The 14,351-nt window shown below is 46.5% G+C and overlaps 1 protein-coding gene and 1 long non-coding RNA gene across 18 annotated transcripts in view; both read right to left on the reverse strand.

Moving 5' to 3' along the window:
* Positions 1 to 14,351, reverse strand: part of GPHN (gephyrin) — a 636,323-nt gene that overhangs the window by 43,978 nt on the left and 577,994 nt on the right. The gene's annotated exons all lie outside the window — the stretch shown is intronic.
* LOC116528674 lies at positions 13,310 to 14,197 on the reverse strand. Its single transcript, XR_004259141.1, has 2 exons — positions 13,594 to 14,197; positions 13,310 to 13,541 (listed from the first exon to the last, which is right to left on the reverse strand). It is a non-coding gene; the product is annotated as an uncharacterized LOC116528674 (long non-coding RNA).

Genomic DNA, 14,351 nt, shown 5'->3' on the forward strand with positions numbered 1-14,351 from the left:
TGCTATTGTAAACAGTGCCGAAATGAACATACGTGTGCGTGTGTCTTTATAATAGAATGATTTATAATACTTTGGGTATATACCCAGTAATGGGATTGCTCAGTCAAATGGAATTTCTATTTCTAGGTCCTTGAGAAATCGCAACACTGTCTTCCACAATGGTTGAACTAATTTACACTCCCACCAACAGTGTAAAAGTGTTCCTATTCCTCCACATCCTCTCCAGCATCTGTTGTCCCCAGATTTTTTAATGATCACCATTCTAACTGGCATGAGATGGTATCTCGATGTGGTTTTGATTTGCATTTCTCTAATGACCAGTGATGATGAGCATTTTTTCATATGTTTGTTGGCCGCATAAATGCCTTCTTTTGAAAAGTGTCTGTTTATATAATTTGCCCACTTTTTGATGGGGTCATTTGTTTTTTTCTTGTAAATCTGTTTTAGTTCTTTGTAGATTCTGGATACTAGCCCTTTGTCAGATGGTAGATTGCAAAAAATGTTCCACATTCTATTGGTTGCCAGTTCACTCTAATGATTGTTTCTTTTGCCGTACAGAGGCTCTGGAGTTTAATTAGATCCCATTTGTGTATTTTGGCTTTTGTTGCCAATGCTTTTGGTGTTTAGTCATGAAGTCCTTGCCTATGCCTCTGTCCTGAATGGTTTTGCCTAGGTTTTCTTCTAGGGTATTTATGGTGTTAGGCCTAATGTTTAAGTCTTTAATCCATCTGGTGTTAATTTTAGTGTAAGGTGTCAGGAAGGGGTGCGGTTTCTGTTTTCTGCACATGGCTAGCCAGTTTCCCCAACACCATTTATTATTATTATTTAGCAACTTTCCCCATTACTTTTGTCAGGTTTGTCAAAGATCAGATGGTTGTAGATGTGTGGCATTGCCTCCGAGGCCTCTGTTCTGTTCCATTGGTCTATAGCTCTGTTTTGGTACCAGTACCATGCTGTTTTGATTACTGTAGCCTTGTAGTGTAGTTTGAAGTCAGGTAGGGCGATGCCTCCAGTTTTGTTCTTTTTGCTTAGGATTGTCTTGGCTATGTGGGCTCTCTTTTGGTTCCATATGAAGTTTAAAGTGGTTTTTTCCAGTTCTGTGAAGAAGGTCATTGGTAGCTTGATGGGGATGGCATTGAATCTATAAATTACTTTGGGCAGTATGGCCATTTTTACGACACTGATTCTTCCTAACCATAAGCATGAAATGTTTTTCCATTGGTTTGTGTCCTCTCTTACTACCTTGAGCAGTGGTTTGTAGTCCTCCTTGTAAAGGTCCTTTACATCCTTTGTTAGTTGTATTTCTAAGTATTTTATTCCCTTTGTAGCAATTGTGAATGGGAGTTCTCTCTTGATTTGGCTCTCTGTTAGTCTGTTACTGGGGTATAGGAATGCTTGTGATTTCTTTTTTTTTTTCTTTTTTTTTTTTGTGATTTCTGCACATTAATTTTGTATCCTGAGACTTTGCTGAAGTTGCTTATCAGTTTCAGGAGATTTTGGGCTGAGATGATAGGGTCTTCTAAATAGACAATCATGTTGTCTGCAAATAGAGACAATGTGACTTCCTCCTTTCCTAACTGAATACCGTTTATTTCTTTTTCTTGCCTGATTGCTCTGGCTAGAACTTCCAATACTATATTGAATAGGAGTGGTGAGAGAGGGCATCCTTGTCTAGTGCCAGATTTCAAAGGGAATGCTTCCAGTTTTTGCCCATTCAGTATGCTATTGGCTGTGGGTTTGTCATAAATAGCTTTTATTATTTTGAGATACGTTCCATCAATACCTAGCTTATTGAGAGTTTTTAGCATAAAGTGCTGTTGAATTCTCTTGAAGGCTTTCTCTGCATCTATTGAGATAATCATGTGGTTTTTGTCTTTGGTTCTGTTTATGTGGTAGATTATGTTTATAGACTTGTGTATGTTGAACCAGCTTTGCATCCCTGGGATGAAGCCTACTTGATCGTGATGGATAAACTTTTAGATGTGCTGTTGCAAACTGTTTGCCAGTATTTTATTAAAGATTTTTGCATCTGTGTTGATCATGGATATTGGCCTGAAGTTTTCTTTTTTTTGTTGAGTCTCTGCTGGGTTTTGGTATAAGGATGATGTTGGTCTCATAAAGTAATGTGGGAAGGATTCTCTCTTTTTGGATTGTTTGGAATAGTTTCAGAAGGAGTGGTACCAGCTCCTCTTTGTACGTGTGGTAGAATTCAGCTGTGAACCCGCCTGGACCTGGACCTGGACTTTTTTTTTGGTTGGTAAGCTATTAATTGCTACCTCAACTTCAGCCCTTGTTATTGGTCTATTCAGGGTTTCAACTTCTCCCTGGTTTAGGCTTGGGAGGGTAGTTTATATTTTGTGGAATTGGTGGTGATATCCCCTTTATTGTTTTTTATTGCATCTGATTATTCTCTCTTTTCTTTTTTATTAATCTGGCTAGTGGTCTATTTTGTTGATCTTTTCAAAAAACCAGCTCCGGGATTTATTGATTTTTTGAAGGCTTTTTTTGTGTCTCTATCTCCTTCAGCTCTGTTCTGATCTTAGTTATGTCTTGTCTTCTGCTAGCTTTTGAATTTTGATCTTGCCCCTCTAGGTCTTTCAATTTTGACAATAGGGTGTTGATTTTAGATCTTTCCTTGCTTCTCATGTAGGCATTTATTGCTCTCAATTTCCCTCTAGACATTCCTTTAAATGTGTCCCAGAGATTCTGGTAAATTGTGTCTTCATTCTTGTTGGTTTTGAAGAGCATCTTTATTTCTGCCTTCATTTCATTGTTTATCCAGTCGACTTTTAGGAGCCAGTTGTTCAGTTTCCATGAAGTTGTACGGTTCTGAGTTAGTTTCGGAATCCTAAGTTCTAATTTGATTGCACTGTGGTCTGAGAGACTGTTTGTTATGATTTCCGTTCTTTTGTATTTGCTGAGGAGTGATTTACTTCCAATTATGCGGTCAATTTTAGAGTAGGTGCGACGTGGTGCTGAGAAGAATGTATATTCTGTGGATTTGGGGTGGAGATGTCTATTAGGTCTGCTTGGTTCAGATCTGAATTCAAGTCCTGGATATCCTTGTTAATTTTGTCTTGTTGATCTGTCTAATATGGTAAAGTGTTAAAGTTTCCCACTATTATTGTGTGGGAGTCTAAGTCTCTTTGTAGGTCATTAAGAACTTGCTTTATGTAACTGAGTGCTCCTGTATTGGGTGTGTATATATTTAGGATCTTAACTCTTCTTGATCCTTTTATCATTATGTAATGCCCTTCTTTGTCTCTTTTTGATCTTTGTTGGTTTAAAGGTCATTTTATCAGAGACTAGGATTGCAACTCCTGCTTTTTTTTTGCTCTCCATTTACTTGGTAAGTCCTCCTCCATCCCTTTATTTTGAGTCTATGTGTGTCCTTGCACATGAGATGGGTTTCCTGAATACAGCACACCAGTGGGTCTTAAACTTTTTATCCAATTTTCCAGTCTGTGTCTTTTGATTGGGGCATTTAGCCCATTTACATTTAAGGTTAATATTCTTTTTTTTTTTTTTTTTTTTGTATTTTTAGTAGAGACGGGGTTTCACCATGTTGACCAGGATGGTCTCGATCTCTTGACCTCGTGATCCACCCGCCTCGGCCTCCCAAAGTGCTGGGATTATAGGCATGAGCCACCGCGCCCGGCCTAAGGTTAATATTCTTATGTGTGAATTTGATCCTGCCATTTTGTTACTGGCTGGTTGTTTTGCCCGTTAGTTGATGCAGTTTCTTGTGTCAATGATCTCTACCATTTGGTATGTTTTTGGAGTGTTTGGTACTGGTTGTTCCTTTCCATGTTTAGTGCTTCTTTCAGGAGCTCCTTGTAAGGCAGGCGTGGTGGTGATGAAATCTCTCAGCCATTGCTTTTCCGTAAAGGAGTTATTTCTCCTTTGCTTATGAAGCTTAGTTTGGCTGGACATGAAATTCTAGGTTGAAGGTTCTTTTCTTTAAGGATGTTGAATATTGGCCACTACTCTCTTCTGGCTTGTAGGGTTTCTGCTGAGAAATCTGCTGTGAGTCTGATGGGCTTCCTTTTGTGGGTAACTTGACCTTTCTCTCTGGCTGCTGTTAGCATTTTTTCCTTCATTCAACCCTAGTGAATCTGATCATTATGTGCCCTGGGGTTGCTCTTCTTGAGGAACATCTTTTGTGGTGGTCTCTGTATTTCCTGGACTTGAATGTTGGCCTGCCTTGCTAGGTTGGGGAAGTTCTCCTGGATAATATCCTGAAGAGTGTTTTCCAGCTTGGATTCACTCTACCCATCACATTCAGGTACACTGATCAAACATAGATTAGGTCTTTTCACACAATCCCATATTTCTTGGAGGCTTTGTCAATTTCTTTTCACTTTTTTTTCTCTAATCTTGCCTTCTCATTTTATTTCATTGAGTTGATTTTCAGTCTCTGATATCCTTTCTTCTGCTTGGTTGATTCAGCTATTAAAATTTGCGTATGGCTTGTGAAGTTCTCATGCTGTGTTTTTTAGCTCCATCAAGTTGTTTATCTTTTTCTCTAAGCTGGTTATTCTAGTTAGCATTTCATCTAAACTTTTTTCAAGGTTCTTAGTTTCTTTGCATTGGGTTAGAACATGTTCTTTTAGCTCAGAGAAGTTTGTTATTACCCACCTTCTGAAGCCTGCTTCTGTCAATTTATCAGACTCATTCTCCATCCAGCTCTGTTCTCTTGCTGGTGATGAGTTGTGATCCCTTGGAGGAGGACAGGCGTTCTGGTTTTGGGTGTTTTCATCCTTTATGTGCTGGTTTCTTCCCATCTTTGTGGACTTATCTACCTGTGTTCTTTGTAGTTGATGACTTTTGGATGGGGTCTCTGAGTGGACGTCCTTTTTGTTGATGTTGAAGCTATTTCTCTCTGTTTTTTAGTTTTACTTCTAACAGTCAGGTCCCTCGGCTGTAGGACTACTGGAGGTCCACTCCAGACCCTGCTTGCCTGGGAATCACCCGCAGGGGCAGCAGAACAGTAAGGGTTGCTGCCAGTTTCTTCTTTTGTTATCTTCGTCCCAGAAGGGTACCTACCAGATGTCAGCCAGAGCTCTTCTGTATGAGGTGCCTCTTTGGATATACAGGGGTCAGGGTGCCACTTGAGGACAGTCTGTCCCTTATCAGAGCTCAAGTGCTGTGCTGGGAGCCCTGTTGCTCTGTTCAGAGCTGCTGGGCAGGTACGTTTAAGTCTGATGCAGCAGAACTTATAACCGCCTCTTTTCTCAGGTGCTGTGTCCTGGGAAGGTGGGGCTTTATTTATAAGTTCCTGATATGCTGCTGCCTTTTTTCAGAGATACCCTGCCCAGCAAAGAGGTATTCTATTCAGTCTGTAGCAGAGGCATTGCTGAGCTGCAACAGGCTCTGCCCAGCTGCTATGTAAACTTCCTTGTGGTTTTGTTTACAGAGGTACAGTTAGAACTGCCTTGGCAATGGCAGTTTGCCACAGTAATGGTGGACTGCCTTGGTAATGGACTGCATCAGTAATGGCAGACTGCTTCGGTAATGGTGGACTGCCTCAGTAATGGCAGACTGCCTCAGTAATGGCAGACTGCCTTGGTAGTGGTGGACTGCCTTGATAATGGCAGACACCCTTCCCCCCCACAGAGCTGGACTGTCCCAGGTCAAGCTGCATTTGCTGCAAAGCTCTCAATCCAGAGCATTTCAGATTGCTGGTCTTTGTGGGAGTGGGACCTGCCGAGCCAGATCTCCTGGCTCCCTGCTTTCAGCCCCCTCTTTTTCAGTTGATTTGGCGGCTCTGTCTTCCAGGCATTCCAGGCACCAGTTAAAACGGCTGCCCAGATTTGTGTGAGTTTTTGTGTGGAAATTGCAGCGCTGCCTGAAACTGCCGTGCTGGAAACTCCTGGTACTTTTTGGCCTGGGAATCTCCTGGTCTGTGGGTGGTAAAAACTGCTAGAGAAGTGCAGTATCTGAACTGGAGTGCTGGAGTGGATGGAAAAGTCCCCCAATGGCCTCTGTTGGGTAGGGAGGGGAGTCCTCCAGGGATTGCCCTTTCCAGGTGGGGCAGTGTCCTACTCTGCCTTGGTTTGCCCTTCTTGGGCTACACCCAATGTGCCACCAGTCCCATTGAGCACCTGGTACCTCATTTGGAAATGTGGTACTCACCCTCTGCGTTGCTCTCACTGGGAACTGCACTCCAGAGATGTTCCTATTCGGCCATCTTGCCAAAGTCCCTGATTTTTTTTTTTTTTTTTTTTTAAGATTTAATAGATGAAGGTAAGTATAGTCCCTGTCAAAAATGCAATTAGTTGCTTGGAAGATCAAGTGGCAGAAACATCTCCAAGGACTGTACAAATGTACAAAAGATGGAATTCATGCAGAAAATAAGACAGCAAGAGACTGATATATTACCAATAGGAATTCCATAAGGAAATAAAATAAGAGATAGAGAAGGAAAAGAGAAAGATTTCATTTATTTGAGAAGAGTTGGAGATTGAAAGGTTTACTGAATTCCAGGCAAGAGTGATTTTAAAAAAGAAAAACATTTCTTGACATGTACAGGTGAAAACAAACAAACAAACCATAAATATAAGTATGTCCTGGTACAATTTTGGAATTTCAAAGATATACAGAAAATCTTACAAGCTGCCAAATATTTAACAGAAAGATTGGGATACTGTCAAGGGACAAGTAATATTGGCTTTGGACTTCTTACCTACAATACCAAAAACTAGAAAATAGTAAATTAACATCAACATCTCTGTAAGGCCAGTTGCCTCGCCAGGAGCTCGGACATACCCACCCATCTCTGCGCCCGGAACCTACCTCACCTCTCTGCGCCCAGAACCTGCCTCAGGAGCACATGCTGTCCTGGAAGGATCTGGCTAATGTAACCCGAGCTGCAGCTTGCCCCGTTCATGTCCCGCTCCCCCATAACCAGTCAGAGCACCCTGTTCCTCCTCGCTCGCTAGAGCTATAAAAACCCTACTCCTCAGGAAGTCAGTGCAACTTCTCTGGCCCCTTTCCCTGGGACCCTAGAACGTTGCCCAGGAGCTGAATAAATTGGCATTTAATTTTCTTATACTGGCCTCAGTTTCCTCATTTTAAACTCGGCAATGACCCTTACAAGTGGTGCCAAAACCCGGGAGGAGTTGTAAGACCCCTCCTGGGGGAAACTGACTCCTCCACCCAAAGCTGGACCAGGGAGCCACTCCGCCATTAGGTAAGACTTCTGTTACCCATAGCCTCCCCTACTGCTTGCCTCATGGACTCCCTGCTCGTAATCGTGGTCGTGTCGGGGACTCCTCGTCTCTCGCTGTGGGCTTAGGCCCCAGCCTCGTCTCGAGACGAGTGTAGAGGAGACATCCCTACACTCTTGTCTTCTCCCTGTAAGGGGTTTTCCTGGGGTCAGGAATCTGAGGGAGACGTCCCCACCTTCCTGATCCCTCTCGCAGCCTCTGGTGCTTGGTAGTGTGGTCCGGGACACTGATCTGCCCTTCTGATCATCCCCGCAGCAGTGGCTGAGGTTTGGGTAATCAGAAACCCCGTCTGCAAACCTGGGCCCGGCCCAACAGCAGGACCAAACCCTCGGCTTACAGCACAAAACGTCTATCTCAAGCCAGCCCTTTGGCATATAAACTCCTGTTAATTAAGTAACTGTACTTTCAGTTTCTCCTCCTAACCTCAGCACTAGTGAGTGAGTGAGTGTGTTTATGTGTGGTCCCACAGCTTAATGGCTACGGGGCTTGTGTGGGCCTCAACTCGCGGTTCCACAGGGACACCATAAGGCATAACGGTGATTCACCTCAGAAACCTGAAGGTGACCAGGCCCGGGGGTTATACGGGTACACCTTAGCCAAGACGCCCTGAAACATCCCTTCGGGGATGTGGCCAGGAAGGCATCGAGTTGGTCTCCCATCTGGGGAACTCCTCACCCCTTTTGTCTGTCTGTCAACCTTCTATAGGGTTCTGTCTCACCTGTCTGTTTACCCAATTTGTCCAACTCTTATTAGCTAACATAGCGTGGAGCAAGCCGGTTTCCCTTAAAGTGGAGGATCTCCTTCAGTGGATAACAGATCACTGGCTGCAGGGAACCTTTACTGAATTCATGCCCTTAGAAGTAACTCTGTTCTCTTTCCTTTTCCTCTTCTTCTTCTATTACTGAGGCCTCACTTCCTCTAATTCTGCCATGTGGCAAGTAGCCCTAGCCCTGTCTCTTTTTATTTTCTTTCTTATTATAATCATTGTAGCCTGTAGGTTCTCTGAGCCACCCCCTCTGGGACAGGAGTATTTCTGCCCATGTTGGATATAATATCTTTTTATAACCCTTCCTCACCCCTGACTACCCTGCAACAGAGAGTGAACTATGGGTAATCAGGAGTCCTGCCTAGACCCCAAGTCGCCATTGGGATGTCTAGTCCAAAATTTACCCAAACTGGGCCTTTCCATAAAAAAGAAAAGGCTGCTCTTCCTCTCCCTAGCCACAGTACTCCCTGGACAACCAGTCTAAGTGGCCTCCAGAGGGCACACTTGACTTCAATGTCCTGACAGATTTAGATAATGTTTGCCAAAGAAATGGCAAGTGGTCGGAGGTCCCCTATGTCCAGGCCTTTTGGTATCTGCGCTCCCGACCCGCCCTCTGCTCCTCTTGCTCCTCCGCCCAGGTCCTGTTAGCCAAAACCCCGCCTTTGCCCTCAGCCCCACCTGCCTCTGCACTCTCCGAAAACCCAGAAGACCTGTCCTGCTCTGCCCACTTTACCAACCCTCCTCCTTATGAGGGGCCCCAACTCCCTCCTCCCTCTTCTTCTTCTCCTCCCCAAAGCTCTAATATGACTTCCCCTGTCAGTGCTTGTACCCACTCTCACGACTCCCCACTCCTCTGCCCTTTGTGTGAGGTAGCCGGGGCCAAGGGAGTTGTATGAGTGCACGTTCCGTTTTCTCTCTCTGACCTATCAGCTATTGAGAAGTGCCTGGGGTCTTTCTCCACTAACCTGACTGCCTACACCAAAGAGTTCAGCTATCTTACCCAGGCATATGACCTAACCTGGCATGACATGTATATAATCCTATCCTCCACCCTCAGCCCAGACGAGCGGGACCGAATCCTTACAGCAGCCCGGGCACACGCTGATCAGGTACATCTAACCAACAACCAAATGCCGGTGGGGGCAGCGGCAGTCCTCGAGGCTGACCCTAATTGGAACTATCAAACTGGTTAAGATGGCCACCACCACTGAGACCAAATGCTATAGTGCCTCCTAGCAGGCATGCAAAGCGTAGCCCAAAAGGTAGTTAATTATGAGAAGTTAAGGGAAATAACTCAGGGTCCTACTGAAAACCTAGCCACCTTCCTTGACCAATTAACTAATGCCATGATCCTTCATACCCGGCTGGACCTGGCCTCTTTAGCGGGGGCTACAGTTCTAGCCACCCATTTCATCTCTCAGTCAGCAGCTGACATTAGAAAGAAAATTAAAAGGCTGAGAAGGGCCCCGAAACCTCCCATACGAGACCTGGTAAACATGGCATTTAAAGTTTTTAATGGCCAAGAGGAAAAGGCTGAGGCCACCTGCCAGGCCCGTCTACAGCAAAAGGTGAGCCTCCGAACCCAAGCTCTTGTAGCAGCCCTGAGGCCGGCAGCCCATCAAGCATCTGGTGGAGGGGGTCCATCAAAACCCTCCCAAAATTCTTCAAGGGTCCCGCCCGGACCCTGCTTCAAATGTGGCCAAGAGGGACACTGGGCACGATAGTGCCCCTGTCCTCATTCCACCTCCCGGACCCTGCCCGAGCTGCAAACAGGCTGGACACTGGAAGGTTGACTGCCCATCCCAGACTACAGGCTCACCCCCCACACCTCTATGCGGAGGGCAGGCCAGTCCACAGGAGGTGGTCCTATCACTGGAACTTCTTGGCTTGCTGGACGACTGACAAGGCCCAGACTCGAGGACCCCCATCACCCTCGCTAAGCTCAGGGTAACACTGCAGGTAGCGGGTAAGTCCATTTCCTTCTTAAGTGGACATGGGGGCTACCTATTCTGTATTGCCTTCCTACTCAGGACCTAGCATACCTTCCCAGGTTTCAGTCATGGGAATTGATGGTAAGCCTTCCTGTCCTAATCAAACCCATCCTTTAGCCTGTGTCCTCGAGGGACACCCCTTTTCCCACTCCTTTTTAATCATACCCTCGTGCCCAGTCCCCCTTTTAGGACGAGACATTCTCCAGACTGTGGGGGCCACTCTCCAACTCACTGGCACCCCACACTCAAGCCCATCATCCGCCCACCTCCTACTGCCACTCCTAACCGACACCATGCCCTGTCTTAACTCCTCGCCCCAACCCCCTATCCCTCCTGACGTAGTTAATCCCCTCATATGGGATACTTCCAAGCCTGTAGTAGCCAAACATCGTACCCCGGTTAAAATACTTCTCAAAGACCCTACCCACTTTCCTTCACGTCCTCAGTTCCCCATCTCGAAAACCCAGTCAAGGCCTGAAGCCTATCAACACCCACCTGCTGGCCCAGGAACTACTCATTAACCACATCACAAAAGGCAGTGCTCATTGCCCTAATCCGAGCTCTTACACTAGCACAGGGAAAGCAAGCAAATATCTCTACTGACTCAAAATATGCTTTTCTTATTACCCATTGCCACTCTGCCCTCTGGAGAGAATGGGGATTCCTTACCACAACGAGGTCCCCCATAATCAATGCTACACAGATCTCCAACCTTTTACAGGCCTTATCATTGCCCTGGGAAGTTGCAGTCATACACTGCCGAGGACGCCGGGCCCAGCATGATGCCGTCTCCTGGGGCAATGCGTGGGCAGATGCAGCAGCAAGATCTTTAATGCCAAGTTGACCCCTACCCTTGTTCTCTTCCTTACCACGGCCACACAGCCTGTATATTCACCATCAGGAAAACAGACCCTCATACTAAAATGGGGAACAGAATCTAATCAGGGCTGGATCTTCCTAAATAACAGAATCGCCCTTCCCCAGGAACAGGCCCCTAAAATTATTGCTAAAATCCACCAATCCTTACATATAGGGCCTAAGGCGTTACACCACTTTGTACAGCCCCTCTTTTTCTCGCCAGGTCTGCAACAAACAATTAAGCAGGTACACAAGGCATTCGTTACTTGCTCTAAGGTCTCGCCTCAGGGAGGCTTAAGGCCATAGTTTCCTACTCACCAAATGCATGGCAACCTGCTGGCCCAAGACTGGCAAATTGCCTTCACTCTATGCCCACTCACAAAAGCTCTGCTACCTTCTAACTTTTGTAGATACCTTTTCAGGTTGGATTGAAGCCTTCCCCACCTCCCGGGAGATGGCAGACACGGTGGCCTCCCTCTTTACTCAAGAAGTCATCCCTTGCTTCGGCCTACCTGCCACCATCCAGTCGGACAACGGTCCAGCATTTACGGCCCAAGTAGTCCAGCTAGTCGCCAAGTCCCTCAACATCTCCTGGAAATTGCACATCCCTTACCATCCTCAGTCGTCGGGTAAAGTTGAATGGGCCCACGGCATCCTCAAAGACCATTTGGCCAAACTTGCTATTGAGGTAAAACTCTCTTGGCCCACATTCCTACTACCTCTTGCCCTGGCCCGGGTCTGGGCCACCCCAAGGGGGCCAACGGGCCTTAGCCCCTTCAAATTGCTGTATAGCCGGCCTTTCCTGGTTTCTCACAATCTCCCTGTAAAACCGCCCCCACTGGCTTCCTACCTTCCCTTCCTCTCTCTTCTCCGCCACCTGCTTAGGGAACACGCGGATCGCACCCTCCCTGTTGTTCCAGGACCAGAAGACCCCTACCCAGTGATGCCTCTCCAACCAGGTGACAGTGTTCTCCTCTGAGAGCTCAAACCAGGATCTTTGCAGCCCAGGAATCCTGGACCGAGGGCCCCACCACTAGGACCCATTATCTTGCACAGGCAAACTGCCAAACAGGTGGCTGTCAGTCTACTGTCTCCATCCTCATCCCACACAGTAAAAGCACCGTACTCAGTCACGATCATGGGTTTCACTTTAGGCATGGGTTGTGATTTCTATATGAGCAAACCAAGGACTACTGTCATTGGTGGAACACCACCTATGGGGGGTGCCCACACAGCTCTTGTGTTATTCACAAGCCACAGCCTCTAAGCCGTCCTAATTGCATGCTCATTCACTTCAGCAATGGTTCCTTAGCCCTCAACATCCGCGACCCTTGGCACGGTCGTTGGGATGTAGGAGTGTCTGGAAAAGTCTATGAAGATTATACCTGGAGCCACCCTCAGGGAACATGGCTAATATTCTAGTCCTATACCTGCATCATCCCTGAAGTAATAGAACAACTCAGCTCGGTAGGCCATACCATCCTACAGAATGAAGCTACCCTGACTGACCAATTCAAACCCTCAGATAGCACTTCCTGACCTTTCTCCTGGCTAACTCTAGTACAGCAGGGAGCTAACATGTTAAATTTAACCAAAGCCATAAATTTCACCAACTGCTTTTTATGTGCCTCTCTCAACAACCCCCCCTTAGCCGCAGTTCCCCTCCGGTCCGGGTTCAATCTGTCACAATCGCCTACAGGGCCTGGCACCACCTTAACAGGTATCCCCTTGTTCAAAGCACACTCTCAAAATCTCTCTGCTATGGGATGGCCAGCAGCTCCAGCCCCAACTGCAACACCACAGTAAAAGTAAAATCCTCCCTTTATGCACCTCCAGGAGGATACTTCTGGTGTAATAGAACCTTAACCAAAGTTATTAATGCCTCCTTCCCCTTCCCTTGTGTGCCTGTCACTTTGGTCCTGCAGTTAGAAGTATACGGACAGGCCGAACTCCTATCCCTCCTTCCACCTTCGCCTAATCACCGAAACAGATGAGCAGTCTTCCTTCCAATGGTCGTTGGCCTCCCTCTAGCATCCTCTCTAGCGGCGGCTGGGCTAGGAAGCAGTACCCTAGGCTACAGTGTCACTTCAGCCACTCAACTAGAGGACAAGCTCCATGTGGCTGTTGAAGCGTCAGCCACCTCCCTGGCCTCCCTCCAGCGACAAATCACGTTGCTGGCCCAGGTAACTCTCCAGAACCGACGGGCCCTTGATCTGCTAATGGCAGAAAAAGGAGGTACCTGTCTGTTTCTTCAGGAACAGTGCTGCTACTATATCAATGAAACAGGCCTTGTAGAAGAGAACGTCAACGCTCTCTATTGCCTCCAAGAAGACCTCCAAAAAACCAGAATGCACCAGTCTCGCCTCTCAACTGGTGGCAATCCCCCATGCTTACCTGGCTGACCCCTATTATCACCCCCATCATTGTCGTTTGCCTTCTGTTAGTTAGCCCCCTTTTCCCTCAGGTTTTTACAGGCCCGCATAAGGGAAATTTCCAGGGTGGCCGTAAACCAGATACTGTTTCACCCCTATGTCCAACTCCCAACCGAGGCACCAGCCAACTGACCCCTCCCCCTCACTCCGTCCCTATTCAGCAGGAAGTAGCCAGAAAGAAGCGGTATCCTATATCATCAAAAGGGTCGGAATGTAAGGCCGGTTGTCTCCCCAGGAGCTCGGACACACCCACCCATCTCTGCGCCTGAAACCTATGTCACATGTCTGCACCTGGAACCTACCTCACCTCTCTGCACCCGGAACCTACCTCAGGAGCACATGCTCTCCTGGAAGGATCCGGCTAATGTAACCCAAGCCGGATCTTGCATTAGGGAAATCCCACCCAACAATCTACCTACCAACAGCAGCTTGTCCCATCCACGCCCCGCTCCCCCATAACCAATCAGAACACCCTGCTCCTCCTCGCTCTCTATAGCTATAAACAGCCTACGCCTCAGGAAGTCAGTGTGACTTCTCTGGCCCCTTTCCCCGGGACCACAGAACCTCACCTGGGAGCTGAATAAATTGGCATTTAATTTACTTATACTGGCCTCAGTTTCCTCATTTTAAACTCAGCAAGGACCCTTACAATATCTCTGAGAGAAAAGCCATACAACCCTCAAATCCTACATCCAATCATTCACCAACCAAAATGGAAGAATGATACTTGTTAAAATGTAAAAATTCAGATGAAAAATCACCAAGCAATGTTCTGGGAAAATGACTGTAAATAAAAAAATGATTCAGAACATAGACTTCAAGGTAGAAAAAATTGGAGGAGAGGAAACAGTAGTGAAACACACACACACACACCCCTCCCTTTATAAAAAATATGGTTAAATCTAGTTTGGGTGCAGTGGCTCACACCTATCATCCCAGCACTTTGGGAGGCCGAGGCAGGAGGATTACTTGAGGTCAGAAGTTCAAGACCAGCCTGGCCAACATGGTGAAACCCTGTCTCTACTAAAAATGTGAAAATTAGCTGGGTGTGGTGGCAGGTGCCTGTAATACCAGT

Source organism: Sapajus apella, unplaced genomic scaffold (genome assembly GCF_009761245.1).
Source record: "Sapajus apella isolate SASKATOON/1434 unplaced genomic scaffold, GSC_monkey_1.0 scaffold59, whole genome shotgun sequence".
NCBI classification, from domain to species: Eukaryota; Metazoa; Chordata; class Mammalia; order Primates; family Cebidae; genus Sapajus; species Sapajus apella.